The sequence below is a fragment of the Taudactylus pleione genome, unplaced genomic scaffold, assembly GCF_031769625.1.
Source record: "Taudactylus pleione unplaced genomic scaffold, aTauple2 ptg003505l, whole genome shotgun sequence".
NCBI lineage: Eukaryota > Metazoa > Chordata > Amphibia > Anura > Myobatrachidae > Taudactylus > Taudactylus pleione.
This window is the reverse complement of record NW_028287850.1, coordinates 2,055,627-2,073,571: the sequence shown is the minus strand read 5'-3', so window position 1 is coordinate 2,073,571 and position 17,945 is coordinate 2,055,627. Positions and strand designations below refer to the sequence as shown.

The window sequence follows — 17,945 nt, the reverse complement described above, 5'->3', positions numbered from 1 at the left end:
CAGTGTGCCATTGTTCTGTGACCCCAGGTGTCAGTGTGTCATTGATCTGGGACCCCAGGTGTGAGTGTGCCAGTGTTCTGTGACCCCAGGTGTCAGTGTGCCATTGTTCTGTGACCCCAGTTGTCAGTGTGTCTTTGATCTGGGACCCCAGCTGTCAGTGTGCCAGTGTTCTGTGACCCCAGGTGTCAGTGTGTCATTGTTCTAGGAGCCCAAGTGTCAGTGTGACATTGTTCTAGGAGCCCAAGTGTTAGTGTGCCATTGTTCTGTACCCCAGGTGTCAGTGTGTCATTGTTCTGGGACCCCGAGTGTCAGTGTGTCATTGTTCTGGGACCCCAGGTGTCAGTGTGCCATTGTTCTGGGAGCCCAGGTGTCAGTGTGTCATTGTTCTGGGATCCCCAGGTGTCAGTGTGTCATTGTTCTAGGAGCCCAGGTGTCAGTGTGCCATTGTTCTGTCACCCCAGGTGTCAGTGTGTAATTGTTCTAGGAGCACAGGTGTCAATGTGTCATTGTTCTGGGACCCCAAGTCTCAGTGTGTCATTGTTCAGGGACCCCAGGTATCAGTGTGCCATTGTTCTGTCACCCCAGGTGTCAGTGTGTCATTGTTCTGGGACCCCAGGTGTCAGTGTGTTATTGTTCTAGGAGCCCAGGTGTCAGTTTGCCATTGTTCTGTCACCCCAGGTGCCAGTGTGTCATTGTTCTAGGACCCCAGGTGTCAGTGTGTCATTGTTCTGGGACCCCAGGTGTCAGTGTGCTATTGATGTGGGACCCCAGGTGTCAGTGTGCCATTGTTCTGTGACCCCAGGTGTCAGTGAGTCATTGATCTGGGACCCCAGGTGTCAGTGTGCCAGTGTTCTGTGACCCCAGGTGTCAGTGTGCCATTGTTCTGTGACCCCAGGTGTCAGTGTGTCATTGATCTGGGACCCCAGTTGTGAGTGTGCCAGTGTTCTGTGACCCCAGGTGTCAGTGTGTCATTGTTCTAGGAGCCCAGGTGTCAGTGTGACATTGTTCTAGGAGCCCAAGTGTCAGTGTGCCATTGTTCTGTCACCCCAGGTGTCAGTGTGTCATTGATCTGGGACCCCAGATGTCAGTGTGCCAGTGTTCTGTCACCCCAGTTGTCAGTGTGTCATTGTTCTAGGAGCCCTGGTGTCAGTGTGTCATTGTTCTAGAACCCCAGGTGTCAGTGTGTCATTGTTCTCGGACCCCAGGTGTCAGTGTGTCATTGTTCTGGGACCCCGAGTGTCAGTGTGTCATTGTTCTGGGACCCCAGGTGTCAGTGTGCCATTGTTCTGGGAGCCCAGGTGTCAGTGTGTCATTGTTCTGGGATCCCCAGGTATCAGTGTGTCATTGTTATGGGAGCCCAGGTGTCAGTGTGTCATTGTTCTGGGACCCCAGGTGTCAGTGTGTCAGTGTGCCATTGTTCTGTGACCCCAGGTGTCAGTTTGTCATTGATGTGGGATCCCAGGTGTCAGTGTGCCATTGTTCTGTGACCCCAGGTGTCAGTGTGTCATTGATCTGGGACACAAGGTGTCAGTGTGCCAGTGTTCTGTGACCACAGGTGTCAGTGTGCCATTGTTCTGTGACCCCAGGTGTCAGTGTGTCATTGATCTGGGACCCCAGGTATCAGTGTGTCATTGTTCTAGGAGCCCAGGTGTCAGTGTGTCATTGTTCTGTGATCCCAGGTGTCAGTGTGTCATTGTTCTAGGACCCCAGGTGTCAGTGTGTCATTGTTCTGGGACCCCAGGTGTCAGTGTGTCATTGTTCTGGGACCCCGACTGTCAGTGTTTCATTGTTCTGGGACCCCAAGTGTCAGTGTGCCATTGTTCTGGGACCCCAGGTGTCAGCATGTCATTGTTCTGGGAGCCCAGGTGTCAGTGTGTCATTGTTCTGGGATCCCCAGGTATCAGTGTGTCATTGTTCTGGGAGCACAGGTGTCAGTGTGTGATTGTTCTGGGACCCCAAGTGTCAGTGTGTCATTGTTCTGCGACCCCAAGTGTCAGTGTGTCATTGTTCTGGGACCCCGCTGCCAGTGTGTCATTATTCTAGGAGCCCAGGTGTCAGTGTGTCATTGTTCTGGGACCCCAATTCTCAGTGTGTCATTGTTCTAGGTCCCCAGGTGTCAGTGTGCCATTGTTCTAGGAGCCCAGGTGTCAGTGTGTCATTGTTCTGGGACCCCAGGTGTCAGTGTGCTATTGATGTGGGACCCCAGGTGTCAGTGTGCCATTGTTCTGTGACCCCAGGTGTCAGTGAGTCATTGATCTGGGACCCCAGGTGTCAGTGTGCCAGTGTTCTGTGACCCCAGGTGTCAGTGTGCCATTGTTCTGTGACCCCAGGTGTCAGTGTGTCATTGATCTGGGACCCCAGGTGTGAGTGTGCCATTGTTCTGTGACCCCAGGTGTCAGTGTGTCATTGTTCTAGGAGCCCAGGTGTCAGTGTGACATTGTTCTAGGAGCCCAAGTGTCAGTGTGCCATTGTTCTGTCACCCCAGGTGTCAGTGTGTCATTGATCTGGGACCCCAGATGTCAGTGTGCCAGTGTTCTGTCACCCCAGTTGTCAGTGTGCCAGTGTTCTGTGACCCCAGGTGTCAGTGTGCCATTGTTCTGTGACCCCAGGTGTCAGTGTGTCATTGATCTGGGACCCCAGGTGTGAGTGTGCCAGTGTTCTGTGACCCCAGGTGTCAGTGTGCCATTGTTCTGTGACCCCAGTTGTCAGTGTGTCATTGATCTGGGACCCCAGCTGTCAGTGTGCCAGTGTTCTGTGACCCCAGGTGTCAGTGTGTCATTGTTCTAGGAGCCCAAGTGTCAGTGTGACATTGTTCTAGGAGCCCAAGTGTTAGTGTGCCATTGTTCTGTACCCCAGGTGTCAGTGTGTCATTGTTCTGGGACCCCGAGTGTCAGTGTGTCATTGTTCTGGGACCCCAGGTGTCAGTGTGCCATTGTTCTGGGAGCCCAGGTGTCAGTGTGTCATTGTTCTGGGATCCCCAGGTATCAGTGTGTCATTGTTCTAGGAGACCAGGTGTCAGTGTGCCATTGTTCTGTCACCCCAGGTGTCAGTGTGTCATTGTTCTAGGAGCCCAGGTGTCAGTGTGACATTGTTCTAGGAGCCCAGGTGTCAGTGTGCCATTGTTCTGTCACCCCAGGTGTCAGTGTGTCATTGTTCTGGGACCCCAGGTGTCAGTGTGTCATTGTTCTGGGACCCTGAGTGTCAGTGTGTCATTGTTCTGGGACCCCACGTGTCAGTGTGCCATTGTTCTGGGACCCCAGGTGTCAGTGTGTCATTGTTCTGCAACCCCAAGTGTCATTGTGTCATTGTTCTGGGACCCCGCTGCCAGTGTGTCATTGTTCTAGGAGCACAGGTGTCAGTGTGTCATTGTTCTGGGACCCCAAGTCTCAGTGTGTCATTGTTCAGGGACCCCAGGTATCAGTGTGCCATTGTTCTGTCACCCCAGGTGTCAGTGTGTCATTGTTCTGGGACCCCAGGTGTCAGTGTGTTATTGTTCTAGGAGCCCAGGTGTCAGTTTGCCATTGTTCTGTCACCCCAGGTGCCAGTGTGTCATTGTTCTAGGACCCCAGGTGTCAGTGTGTCATTGTTCTGGGACCCCAGGTGTCAGTGTGCTATTGATGTGGGACCCCAGGTGTCAGTGTGCCATTGTTCTGTGACCCCAGGTGTCAGTGAGTCATTGATCTGGGACCCCAGGTGTCAGTGTGCCAGTGTTCTGTGACCCCAGGTGTCAGTGTGCCATTGTTCTGTGACCCCAGGTGTCAGTGTGTCATTGATCTGGGACCCCAGTTGTGAGTGTGCCAGTGTTCTGTGACCCCAGGTGTCAGTGTGTCATTGTTCTAGGAGCCCAGGTGTCAGTGTGACATTGTTCTAGGAGCCCAAGTGTCAGTGTGCCATTGTTCTGTCACCCCAGGTGTCAGTGTGTCATTGATCTGGGACCCCAGATGTCAGTGTGCCAGTGTTCTGTCACCCCAGTTGTCAATGTGTCATTGTTCTAGGAGCCCTGGTGTCAGTGTGTCATTGTTCTAGAACCTCAGGTGTCAGTGTGTCATTGTTCTCGGACCCCAGGTGTCAGTGTGTCATTGTTCTGGGACCCCGAGTGTCAGTGTGTCATTGTTCTGGGACCCCAGGTGTCAGTGTGCCATTGTTCTGGGAGCCCAGGTGTCAGTGTGTCATTGTTCTGGGATCCCCAGGTATCAGTGTGTCATTGTTCTGGGAGCCCAGGTGTCAGTGTGTCATTGTTCTGGGACCCCAGGTGTCAGTGTGTCAGTGTGCCATTGTTCTGTGACCCCAGGTGTCAGTTTGTCATTGATGTGGGATCCCAGGTGTCAGTGTGCCATTGTTCTGTGACCCCAGGTGTCAGTGTGTCATTGATCTGGGACACAAGGTGTCAGTGTGCCAGTGTTCTGTGACCACAGGTGTCAGTGTGCCATTGTTCTGTGACCCCAGGTGTCAGTGTGTCATTGATCTGGGACCCCAGGTGTCAGTGTGTCATTGTTCTAGGAGCCCAGGTGTCAGTGTGTCATTGTTCTGTGATCCCAGGTGTCAGTGTGTCATTGTTCTAGGACCCCAGGTGTCAGTGTGTCATTGTTCTGGGACCCCAGGTGTCAGTGTGTCATTGTTCTGGGACCCCGACTGTCAGTGTTTCATTGTTCTGGGACCCCAAGTCTCAGTGTGCCATTGTTCTGGGACCCCAGGTGTCAGCATGTCATTGTTCTGGGAGCCCAGGTGTCAGTGTGTCATTGTTCTGGGATCCCCAGGTATCAGTGTGTCATTGTTCTGGGAGCACAGGTGTCAGTGTGTGATTGTTCTGGGACCCCAAGTGTCAATGTGTCATTGTTCTGCGACCCCAAGTGTCATTGTGTCATTGTTCTGGGACCCCGCTGCCAGTGTGTCATTGTTCTAGGAGCCCAGGTGTCAGTGTGTCATTGTTCTGGGACCCCAATTCTCAGTGTGTCATTGTTCTAGGTCCCCAGGTGTCAGTGTGCCATTGTTCTAGGAGCCCAGGTGTCAGTGTGTCATTGTTCTGGGACCCCTAGTGTCAGTGTGTCATTGTTCTGGGACCCCAAGTGTCAGTGTGTCATTGTTCTGGGACCCAGGTGTCAGTGTGTCATTGTTCTGGGAGCCCAAGTGTCAGTGTGTCATTGTTCTAGGAGCCCAGGTGTCAGTGTGTCATTGTTCTGGGACCCCAAGTCTCAGTGTGTCATTGTTCTGGGACCCCAGGTGTCAGTGTGTCATTGTTCTGGGAGCCCAGGTGTCAGTGTGTGATTGTTCTGGGACCCCAGGTGTCAGTGTGTCATTGTTCTGCGACCCCAAGTGTCATTGTGTCATTGTTCTGGGACCCCGCTGCCAGTGTGTCAGTGTGTCATTGTTCTGGGACCCCAAGTGTCAGTGTTTCATTGTTCTGGGACCCCAGGTGTCAGTGTGTCATTGTTCTGCGCCCCCAAGTGTCATTGTGTCATTGTTCTAGGACCCCGCTGCCAGTGTGTCAGTGTGTCATTGTACTGTGACCCCAAGTGTCAGTGTGTCATTGTTCTGTGACCCCAAGTGTCAGTGTGTCATTGTTCTGGCACCTCAGGTGTCAGTGTGTCATTGTTTTGTGACCCCAAGTGTCAGTGTGCCTTTGTTCTGGGACTTCAGGTCTCAGTGTATCATTGTTCTGTGACCCCAGGTGTCAGTGTGTCATTGTTCTGTGACCCCAAGTGTCAGTGTGTCATTGTTCTGGGACTTCAGGTGTCAGTGTCATTGTTCTGGGACCCCAGGTGTCAGTGTGTCATTGTTCTGGGACCCCTGCTGCCAGTGTGTCATTGTTCTAGGAGCCCAGATGTCTGTTTGTCATTGTTCTGGGACCCCAGGTGTCAGTGTGTCATTGTTCTGGGACCCCAGGTGTCAGTGTGTCATTGTTCTAGGAGCCCAGGTGTCAGTGTGTCATTGTTCTGGGACCCCAAGTCTCAGTGTGTCATTGTTCTGGGAGCCCAGGTGTCAGTGTGCCATTGTTCTGGGACCCCAGGTGTCAGAGTGTCATTGTTCTGGGACCCCAGGTGTCAGTGTGCCATTGTTCTGGGACCCCAGGTGTCAGTGTGCCATTGTTCTAGGAGCCCAGGTGTCAGAGTGTCATTGTTCTGGGACCCCAAGTCTCAGTGTGTCATTGTTCTGGGAGCCCAGGTGTCAGTGTGCAATTGTTCTGGGACCCCAGGTGTCAGTGTGTCATTGTTCTGGGACCCCAGGTGTCAGTGTGCCATTGTTCTGGTACCCCAGGTGTCAGTGTGCCATTGTTCTAGGAGCCCAGGTGTCAGTGTGTCATTGTTCTGGGACCCGAAGTGTCAGTGTGTCATTGTTCTGGGACCCCAAGTGTCAGTGTGTCATTGTTCTGGGACCCCAGGTGTCAGTCTGTCATTGTTCTGGGACAACAAGTGTCAGTGTGTCATTGTTCTGGAACCCCAGGTGTCAGTGTGTCATTGTTCTGTGACACCAGGTGTCAGTGTGTCATTGTTCTGGGACCCCTGCTGCCAGTGTGTCATTGTTCTAGGAGCCCAGGTGTCAGTGTGCCATTGTTCTGTGATCCCAGGTGTCAGTGTGTCATTTTTCTGGGACTTCAGGTCTCAGTGTCTCATTGTTCTGTGACCCCAGGTGTCAGTGTGTCATTGTTCTGGGACCCCAAGTGTCAGTGTGTCATTGTTCTGGGACCCCTGGTGTCAGTGTGTCATTGTTCTGTGACACCAGGTGTCAGTGTGTCATTGTTCTGGGACCCCTGCGGCCAGTGTGTCATTGTTCTAGGAGCCCAGGTGTCAGTGTGCCATTGTTCTGTGATCCCAGGTGTCAGTGTGTCATTTTTCTGGGACTTCAGGTCTCAGTGTATCATTGTTCTGTGACCCCAGGTGTCAGTGTGTCATTGTTCTAGGAGCCCAGGTGTCAGTGTGTCATTGTGGTGGGACCCCAAGTGTCAGTGTTTCATTGTCGTGGGACCCCAGGTGTCAGTGTGTCATTGTACTGGGACCCCAGATGTCAGTGTGTCATTGTTCTGGGACCCCTGCTGCCAGTGTGTCATTGTTCTAGGAGCCCAGGTGTCAGTGTGTCATTGTTCTGGGACCCCAAGTGTCAGTGTGTCATTGTTCTGGGACCCCAAGTGTCAGTGTGTCATTGTTCTGGGACTTCACGTCTCAGTGTATCATTGTTCTGTGACCCCAGGTGTCAGTGTGTCATTGTTCTAGGAGTCCAGGTGTCTGTGTGTCATTGTTCTGTGACCCCATGTGTCAGTGTGTCATTGTTCTGGGACTTCAGGTGTCAGTGTGTCATTGTACTGGGACCCCAGGTGTCAGTGTTTCATTGTTCTGGGACCCCTGCTGCCAGTGTGTCATTGTTCTAGGAGCCCAGGTGTTAGTGTGTCATTGTTCTGGGACCCCAAGTGTCAGTGTGTCATTGTTCTGGGACTTCAGGTCTCAGTGTATCATTGTTCTGTGACCGCAGGTCTCAGTGTATCATTGTTCTGTGACCCCAGGTGTCAGTGTGTCATTGTTCTAGGAGCCCAGGTGTCAGTGTGTCATTGTTCTGTGATCCCAGGTGTCAGTGTGTCATTGTTCTAGGACCCCAGGTGTCAGTGTGTCATTGTTCTGGGACCCCAGGTGTCAGTGTTTCATTGTTCTGGGACCCCAAGTGTCAGTGTGCCATTGTTCTGGGACCCCAGGTGTCAGCATGTCATTGTTCTGGGAGCCCAGGTGTCAGTGTGTCATTGTTCTGGGACCCCAAGTGTCAGTGTGTCATTGTTCTGCGACCCCAAGTGTCATTGTGTCATTGTTCTGGGACCCCGCTGCCAGTGTGTCATTATTCTAGGAGCCCAGGTGTCAGTGTGTCATTGTTCTGGGACCCCAATTCTCAGTGTGTCATTGTTCTTGGTCCCCAGGTGTCAGTGTGCCATTGTTCTAGGAGCCCAGGTGTCAGTGTGTCATTGTTCTGGGACCCCAGGTGTCAGTGTGCTATTGATGTGGGACCCCAGGTGTCAGTGTGCCATTGTTCTGTGACCCCAGGTGTCAGTGAGTCATTGATCTGGGACCCCAGGTGTCAGTGTGCCAGTGTTCTGTGACCCCAGGTGTCAGTGTGCCATTGTTCTGTGACCCCAGGTGTCAGTGTGTCATTGATCTGGGACCTCAGGTGTGAGTGTGCCAGTGTTCTGTGACCCCAGGTGTCAGTGTGTCATTGTTCTAGGAGCCCAGGTGTCAGTGTGACATTGTTCTAGGAGCCCAAGTGTCAGTGTGCCATTGTTCTGTCACCCCAGGTGTCAGTGTGTCATTGATCTGGGACCCCAGATGTCAGTGTGCCAGTGTTCTGTCACCCCAGTTGTCAGTGTGCCAGTGTTCTGTGACCCCAGGTGTCAGTGTGCCATTGTTCTGTGACCCCAGGTGTCAGTGTGTCATTGATCTGGGACCCCAGGTGTGAGTGTGCCAGTGTTCTGTGACCCCAGGTGTCAGTGTGCCATTGTTCTGTGACCCCAGTTGTCAGTGTGTCATTGATCTGGGACCCCAGCTGTCAGTGTGCCAGTGTTCTGTGACCCCAGGTGTCAGTGTGTCATTGTTCTAGGAGCCCAAGTGTCAGTGTGACATTGTTCTAGGAGCCCAAGTGTTAGTGTGCCATTGTTCTGTACCCCAGGTGTCAGTGTGTCATTGTTCTGGGACCCCGAGTGTCAGTGTGTCATTGTTCTGGGACCCCAGGTGTCAGTGTGCCATTGTTCTGGGAGCCCAGGTGTCAGTGTGTCATTGTTCTGGGATCCCCAGGTATCAGAGTGTCATTGTTCTAGGAGCCCAGGTGTCAGTGTGCCATTGTTCTGTCACCCCAGGTGTCAGTGTGTCATTGTTCTAGGAGCCTAGGTGTCAGTGTGACATTGTTCTAGGAGCCCAGGTGTCAGTGTGCCATTGTTCTGTCACCCCAGGTGTCAGTGTGTCATTGTTCTGGGACCCCAGGTGTCAGTGTGTTATTGTTCTGGGACCCTGAGTGTCAGTGTGTCATTGTTCTGGGACCCCACGTGTCAGTGTGCCATTGTTCTGGGACCCCAGATGTCAGTGTGTCATTGTTCTGCAACCCCAAGTGTCATTGTGTCATTGTTCTAGGACCCCGCTGCCAGTGTGTCATTGTTCTAGGAGCACAGGTGTCAGTGTGTCATTGTTCTGGGACCCCAAGTCTCAGTGTGTCATTGTTCAGGGACCCCAGGTATCAGTGTGCCATTGTTCTGTCACCCCAGGTGTCAGTGTGTCATTGTTCTGGGACCCCAGGTGTCAGTGTGTTATTGTTCTAGGAGCCCAGGTGTCAGTTTGCCATTGTTCTGTCACCCCAGGTGCCAGTGTGTCATTGTTCTAGGACCCCAGGTGTCAGTGTGTCATTGTTCTGGGACCCCAGGTGTCAGTTTGCTATTGATGTGGGACCCCAGGTGTCAGTGTGCCATTGTTCTGTGACCCCAGGTGTCAGTGAGTCATTGATCTGGGACCCCAGGTGTCAGTGTGCCAGTGTTCTGTGACCCCAGGTGTCAGTGTGCCATTGTTCTGTGACCCCAGGTGTCAGTGTGTCATTGATCTGGGACCCCAGTTGTGAGTGTGCCAGTGTTCTGTGGCTCCAGGTGTCAGTGTGTCATTGTTCTAGGAGCCCAGGTGTCAGTGTGACATTGTTCTAGGAGCCCAAGTGTCAGTGTGCCATTGTTCTGTCACCCCAGGTGTCAGTGTGTCATTGATCTGGGACCCCAGATGTCAGTGTGCCAGTGTTCTGTCACCCCAGTTGTCAGTGTGTCATTGTTCTAGGAGCCCAGGTGTCAGTGTGTCATTGTTCTAGATCCCCAGGTGTCAGTGTGTCATTGTTCTCGGACCCCAGGTGTCAGTGTGTCATTGTTCTGGGACCCCGAGTGTCAGTGTGTCATTGTTCTGGGACCCCAGGTGTCAGTGTGCCATTGTTCTGGGAGCCCAGGTGTCAGTGTGTCATTGTTTTGGGATCCCCAGGTATCAGTGTGTCATTGTTCTGGGAGCCCAGGTGTCAGTGTGTCATTGTTCTGGGACCCCAGGTGTCAGTGTGTCAGTGTGCCATTGTTCTGTGACCCCAGGTGTCAGTTTGTCATTGATGTGGGATCCCTGGTGTCAGTGTTCTGTGACCCCAGGTGTCAGTGTGTCATTGATCTGGGACACAAGGTGTCAGTGTGCCAGTGTTCTGTGACCACAGGTGTCAGTGTGCCATTGTTCTGTGACCCCAGGTGTCAGTGTGTCATTGATCTGGGACCCCAGGTGTCAGTGTGTCATTGTTCTAGGAGCCCAGGTGTCAGTGTGTCATTGTTCTGTGATCCCAGGTGTCCGTGTGTCATTGTTCTAGGACCCCAGGTGTCAGTGTGTCATTGTTCTGGGACCCCAGGTGTCAGTGTGTCATTGTTCTGGGACCCCGACTGTCAGTGTTTCATTGTTCTGGGACCCCAAGTCTCAGTGTGCCATTGTTCTGGGACCCCAGGTGTCAGCATGTCATTGTTCTGGGAGCCCAGGTGTCAGTGTGTCATTGTTCTGGGATCCCCAGGTATCAGTGTGTCATTGTTCTGGGAGCACAGGTGTCAGTGTGTGATTGTTCTGGGACCCGAAGTGTCAGTGTGTCATTGTTCTGCGACCCCAAGTGTCATTGTGTCATTGTTCTGGGACCCCGCTGCCAGTGTGTCATTGTTCTAGGAGCCCAGGTGTCAGTGTGTCATTGTTCTGGGACCCCAATTCTCAGTGTGTCATTGTTCTAGGTCCCCAGGTGTCAGTGTGCCATTGTTCTAGGAGCCCAGGTGTCAGTGTGTCATTGTTCTGGGACCCCTAGTGTCAGTGTGTCATTGTTCTGGGACCCCAAGTGTCAGTGTGTCATTGTTCTGGGACCCAGGTGTCAGTGTGTCATTGTTCTGGGAGCCCAAGTGTCAGTGTGTCATTGTTCTAGGAGCCCAGGTGTCAGTGTGTCATTGTTCTGGGACCCCAAGTCTCAGTGTGTCATTGTTCTGGGACCCCAGGTGTCAGTGTGTCATTGTTCTGGGAGCCCAGGTGTCAGTGTGTGATTGTTCTGGGACCCCAGGTGTCAGTGTGTCATTGTTCTGCGACCCCAAGTGTCATTGTGTCATTGTTCTGGGACCCCGCTGCCAGTGTGTCAGTGTGTCATTGTTCTGGGACCCCAATTGTCAGTGTTTCATTGTTCTGGGACCCCAGGTGTCAGTGTGTCATTGTTCTGCGACCCCAAGTGTCATTGTGTCATTGTTCTAGGAGTCCAGGTGTCAGTGTGTCATTGTACTGTTACCCCAAGTGTCAGTGTGTCATTGTTCTGTGACCCCAAGTGTCAGTGTGTCATTGTTCTGGCACCTCAGGTGTCAGTGTGTCATTGTTTTGTGACCCCAAGTGTCAGTGTGCCATTGTTCTGGGACTTCAGGTCTCAGTGTATCATTGTTCTGTGACCCCAGGTGTCAGTGTGTCATTGTTCTAGGAGCCCCGGTGTCAGTGTGTCATTGTTCTGTGACCCCAAGTGTCAGTGTGTCATTGTTCTGGGACTTCAGGTGTCAGTGTCATTGTTCTGGGACCCCAGGTGTCAGTGTGTCATTGTTCTGGGACCCCAAGTGTCAGTGTGTCATTGTTCTGGGACCACAAGTGTCAGTGTGTCATTGTTCTGGGACCCCTGCTGCCAGTGTGTCATTGTTCTAGGAGCCCAGATGTCTGTGTGTCATTGCTCTGGGACCCCAGGTGTCAGTGGGTCATTGTTCTAGGAGCCCAGGTGTCAGTGTGTCATTGTTCTGGGACCCCAAGTCTCAGTGTGTCATTGTTCTGGGAGCCCAGGTGTCAGTGTGCCATTGTTCTGGGACCCCAGGTGTCAGAGTGTCATTGTTCTGGGACCCCAGGTGTCAGTGTGCCATTGTTCTGGGACCCCAGGTGTCAGTGTGCCATTGTTCTAGGAGCCCAGGTGTCAGTGTGTCATTGTTCTGGGACCCCAAGTCTCAGTGTGTCATTGTTCTGGGAGCCCAGGTGTCAGTGTGCCATTGTTCTGGGACCCCAAGTCTCAGTGTGTCATTGTTCTGGGACCCCAGGTGTCAGTGTGTCATTGTTCTGGGAGCCCAGGTGTCAGTGTGTGATTGTTCTGGGACCCCAGTTGTCAGTGTGTCATTGTTCTGCGACCCCAAGTGTCATTGTGTCATTGTTCTGGGACCCCGCTGCCAGTGTGTCAGTGTGTCATTGTTCTGGGACCCCAATTGTCAGTGTTTCATTGTTCTGGGACCCCAGGTGTCAGTGTGTCATTGTTCTGCGACCCCAAGTGTCATTGTGTCATTGTTCTAGGAGTCCAGGTGTCAGTGTGTCATTGTACTGTTACCCCAAGTGTCAGTGTGTCATTGTTCTGTGACCCCAAGTGTCAGTGTGTCATTGTTCTGGCACCTCAGGTGTCAGTGTGTCATTGTTTTGTGACCCCAAGTGTCAGTGTGCCATTGTTCTGGGACTTCAGGTCTCAGTGTATCATTGTTCTGTGACCCCAGGTGTCAGTGTGTCATTGTTCTAGGAGCCCCGGTGTCAGTGTGTCATTGTTCTGTGACCCCAAGTGTCAGTGTGTCATTGTTCTGGGACTTCAGGTGTCAGTGTCATTGTTCTGGGACCCCAGGTGTCAGTGTGTCATTGTTCTGGGACCCCAAGTGTCAGTGTGTCATTGTTCTGGGACCACAAGTGTCAGTGTGTCATTGTTCTGGGACCCCTGCTGCCAGTGTGTCATTGTTCTAGGAGCCCAGATGTCTGTGTGTCATTGCTCTGGGACCCCAGGTGTCAGTGGGTCATTGTTCTAGGAGCCCAGGTGTCAGTGTGTCATTGTTCTGGGACCCCAAGTCTCAGTGTGTCATTGTTCTGGGAGCCCAGGTGTCAGTGTGCCATTGTTCTGGGACCCCAGGTGTCAGAGTGTCATTGTTCTGGGACCCCAGGTGTCAGTGTGCCATTGTTCTGGGACCCCAGGTGTCAGTGTGCCATTGTTCTAGGAGCCCAGGTGTCAGTGTGTCATTGTTCTGGGACCCCAAGTCTCAGTGTGTCATTGTTCTGGGAGCCCAGGTGTCAGTGTGCCATTGTTCTGGGACCCCAGGTGTCAGTGTGTCACTGTTCTGGGACCCCAGGTGTCAGTGTGCCATTGTTCTGGGACCCCAGGTGTCAGTGTGCCATTGTTCTAGGAGCCCAGGTGTCAGTGTGTCATTGTTCTGGGACCCGAAGTGTCAGTGTGTCATTGTTCTGGGACCCCAAGTGTCAGTGTGTCATTGTTCTGGGACCCCAGGTGTCAGTCTGTCATTGTTCTGGGACCCCAAGTGTCAGTGTGTCATTGTTCTGGAACCCCAGGTGTCAGTGTGTCATTGTTCTGTGACACCAGGTGTCAGTGTGTCATTGTTCTGGGACCCCTGCTGCCAGTGTGTCATTGTTCTAGGAGCCCAGATGTCAGTGTGCCATTGTTCTGTGATCCCAGGTGTCAGTGTGTCATTTTTCTGGGACTTCAGGTCTCAGTGTATCATTGTTCTGTGACCCCAGGTGTCAGTGTGTCATTGTTCTGGGACCCCAAGTGTCAGTGTGTCATTGTTCTGGGATCCCAGGTGTCAGTGTGTCATTGTTCTGTGACACCAGGTGTCAGTGTGTCATTGTTCTGGGACCCCTGCTGCCAGTGTGTCATTGTTCTAGGAGCCCAGGTGTCAGTGTGCCATTGTTCTGTGATCCCAGGTGTCAGTGTGTCATTTTTCTGGGACTTCAGGTCTCAGTGTATCATTGTTCTGTGACCCCAGGTGTCAGTGTGTCATTGTTCTAGGAGCCCAGGTGTCAGTGTGTCATTGTGGTGGGACCCCAAGTGTCAGTGTTTCATTGTCCTGGGACCCCAGGTGTCAGTGTGTCATTGTACTGGGACCCCAGATGTCAGTGTGTCATTGTTCTTGGACCCCTGCTGCCAGTGTGTCATTGTTCTAGGAGCCCAGGTGTCTCTGTGTCATTGTTCTGGGACCCCAAGTGTCAGTGTGTCATTGTTCTGGGACCCCAAGTGTCAGTGTGTCATTGTTCTGGGACTTCACGTCTCAGTGTATCATTGTTCTGTGACCCCAGGTGTCAGTGTGTCATTGTTCTAGGAGTCCAGGTGTCAGTGTGTCGTTGTTCTGTGACCCCAGGTGTCAGTGTGTCATTGTTCTGGGACTTCAGGTGTCAGTGTGTCATTGTACTGGGACCCCAGGTGTCAGTGTTTCATTGTTCTGGGACCCCTGCTGCCAGTGTGTCATTGTTCTAGGAGCCCAGGTGTTAGTGTGTCATTGTTCTGGGACCCCAAGTGTCAGTGTGTCATTGTTCTGGGACTTCAGGTCTCAGTGTATCATTGTTCTGTGACCCCAGGTGTCAGTGTGTCATTGTTCTGGGACCCCAGGTGTCAGTGTGTCATTGTTCTTTGACCCCAGGTGTCAGTGTGTCATTGTTCTAGGAGCCCAGGTGTCAGTTTGTCATTGTTCTGGGACCCCAGGTCTCAGTGTGTCATTGTTCTGGGACCCCTTGGTGTCAGTGCGTTATTGTTCTGGGACCCCAGGTGTCAGTGTGTCATTGTTCTGTGACCCCAGGTGTCAGTGTGTCATTGTTCTAGGAGCCCAGGTGTCAGTGTGTCATTGTTCTGGGACCCCAGGTGTCAGTGTGTCATTGTTCTGGGACCCCAGGTGTCAGTGTGTCATTGTTCTGGGACCCCAGGTGTCAGTGTGTCATTGTTCTGGGACCCCAGGTGTCAGTGTGTCATTGTTCTGGGACCCCAGGTGTCAGTGTGTCATAGTTCTGGGACCCCAGGTGTCAGTGTGTCATTGTTCTGGGACCCCAGGTGTCAGTGTGCCGTTGTTCTGGGAACCCCAGTGTCTGTGTGTCATTGTTCTGGAACCCCAGGTGTCAGTGTGTCATTGTTCTGGGACCCCAGGTGTCAGTGTGTCATTGTTCTGGGACCCCAGGTATCAGTGTGTCATTGTTATGTGGCCCCAGGTGTCAGTGTGTCATTGTTCTGTGACCCCAGGTGTCAGTGTGTCATTGTTCTGTGACCCCAGGTGTCAATGTGTCATTGTTCTGGGACTTCAGGTCTCAGTGTGTCATTGTTCTGGGACCCCAGGTCTCAGTGTGTCATTGTTCTGGGATCCCAGGTGTCTGTGTGTCATTGTTCTAGGAGCCCAGGTGTCAGTGTGTCATTGTTCTGTGACCCCAAGTGTCAGTGTGTCATTGTTCTGGGACTTCAGGTCTCAGTGTATCATTGTTCTGTGACCCCAGGTGTCAGTGTCATTGTTCTGGGACCCCAGGTTTCAGTGTGTCATTGTTCTGGGACCCCAGTGTCTGTGTGTCATTGTTCTAGGAGTCCAGGTGTCAGTGTGTCATTGTTCTGGGACACCAAGTGTCAGTGTGTCATTGTTCTGTCACCCCAGGTGTCAGTGTGTCATTGCTCTGGGACCCCAGGTGTCAGTGTCATCGGCAAACGCAGGGGGGATTTCCGTCTACCTGGAAACCCCCCTCCCCATCCCACACCATGATCACAATAAAAATAGTAATGTAATAGAATGTTACTAGTGCTGCATGTTCTTCACAGTATCACAAATGAAATAATTAGCCCCACCTATGGATCTTTTAACACGTATCAGTCAGTAATAAATAACCTGTGCACCAACTAAAAGATCTGAAAAACATGCATTGTTATGGATATGCTGCTATAGAGCCCAATATGTATATATATATGTCCAGGGCAGTGCTAGATTATTCTGCTGCTCCCCCAGACTCCCGGACGTGCTCTTATAATCTATAATGGTGCCCACATCTAAAATAAAAACATTCAGCTCAGGCAGGATGTCCCTACTGCCACATATAATGGCTTAGTGTGATTGCTGGTCCTCTATATGCTGGAATTATCACACACAATACACTTTGTATGACGCATATTAAAGCTGGTTAAGTGCTAATCATGCCCTCTTCATGGACTGGCCACACACACTGAAAAATCCAGCATTTGGATACCCCCCCTCTAGAAATCCTGCGTTTGCCACTGAGTGTGTCATTGATCTTGGACCCCAGGTGTCAGTGTGTCATTGATCTTGGACCCCAGGTGTCAGTGTGTCATTGATCTGGGACCCCCAGTTGATGGTTCCCAATGGCCTTTATTTCAAATCTATTAATCAACAGACCTCCAAAAAAATCCAGGTCCCAACAAACAGATTGTGTACCTCTGCTTTATAGAACTAAAAAGGAACTTGGGAACCTACAGATGTGTCTACAACATTAGGGATGTGCGCCGACCCCCGTGTTTTGGTTTTGGTTTTGGATCTGAATCTGCTTCAAGGTTTTGGATCTGGATTTGGTTTTTCAAACCACCCTCAAGTGTTTTGGTTTTGGATCTGGATTTTTAAATAAAAAATAGATAAAAAGTTTTAAAAACATCTAAAATCATGTAATTTATGCAATCCAAAACCCGAAATTCGGATTTAAAATCCGAATTCCGAACCGCAAAAAGATCAGAACAGCGACCTGGATTTACCCGGATCTCCTCAGTAGATTTGAACCGCGACTCAGATTTACCCGGATTCACAAAATTCATGTGGATTTGGATTTCTGGAGAACCGAACCGCTCATCTCTAATCTACTTACATCTTACTTCCACGTTCTACAGCCCTTCTAGTCTCGCCATGCCGTGGGGTGACTCAGTAGCGCCAAGCGTCTCTTTGTGTGACTTGTTCCCTTCAAACGCGTCTTATTCGCGCAGCGATGTGAACAGGGCGCACAATGATCTGCAGCATGTCTATGTTCTGTGTGCGACTGCGGCTGTATCTGCATGCGGAACGCTATGTTACAGTGTTACAAAAATACGCACAGTGCTACCGTGTCGCACGGTGCTCGCGCTTTAGCACATGGAGGTAAGATGTATGCAGACACATCTGTATGAACCACAAGTAAACGCAGACATATTATGTGGGATAAGTTTGAAACAAAAATATAAATATAAAACATATAGAGGGGTATTCAATATGAAACGTTAACTTCACTGTCGAAGTTAACGTTTCATATCGGAGTTTGTACCTGCGTTAAAGTATCGGGCGCGCTCCCGCTTATACCCGTATTCAATATAAAATTAACGAAAACGGGAAACTCCGAAGTTGGATTTGCGTAAAGTTACGAATTTTTCCTTAAAAAAATTGTAGGACCCCCCTAAAGTTGTAAAAACATGGGGGATCACTATGGGTACCCCCGCTTTAGCTTTTAATTGAAAGTCTGGGATTTAAATAGCCGCAGCAGGTGTTTTTTTCCTGACATTGAAGAAGTGATGCAGAAGAGCACTTAGGTTATTTTTTTCGTTTTTTTAAGTGGTCCCATCAAATTTGGGGTACATGAAAATGGGTACTAGCATATTTTTATGTCCCTAAAGTAAGTTTTTACAATTCTGCATTTGTGCACCTGCCGCTATAATTCTGTTCTAGAAAACACCTGGCACTAATAATCTATTCTAGAATACACCTGCCGCTATAATTCTGTTCTAGAAAACACGTGCCGCATACATGCAGAATAGCCGTGAACCTATTTCCCTATTGTTAAACAATTTTTTCCCATTTTTTTTTTTCACCCCAATTTTTAAATACATTTTTTGGGGTGTCCCTATTTTTTTTAAAAACTTTTTTTGACACAGTTCTTTTTTAAATGTCATTCCCAGGGGTGCAGGCTAATTTTTTTAAGCCTGCACCCCTAAACCCCAAATCTGCACTTTTTTTCGACACCTATTCAATGGTGAAAAGTTATCCCCGTTTTTTATCAAAGACTTTTCAAAGCTGCGATAAGTCTTTGAAATTGAATACGGTGTAAAAGTCAAACCTGCGATAATGACGTCAAAAGTGCGATATTAGCGCAAAAACAATGTTATCGCTCACATATTGAATACCCCTAATAGACTTTTTTGTAATAACGGCAAAGCTCAGTTACTGATCA

General features: G+C 50.9%; 1 protein-coding gene across 1 annotated transcript in view; it reads right to left on the bottom strand.

Moving 5' to 3' along the window:
• LRRC7 (leucine rich repeat containing 7) overlaps window positions 1–17,945 on the bottom strand; it is a 419,637-nt gene that overhangs the window by 168,431 nt on the left and 233,261 nt on the right. The gene's annotated exons all lie outside the window — the stretch shown is intronic.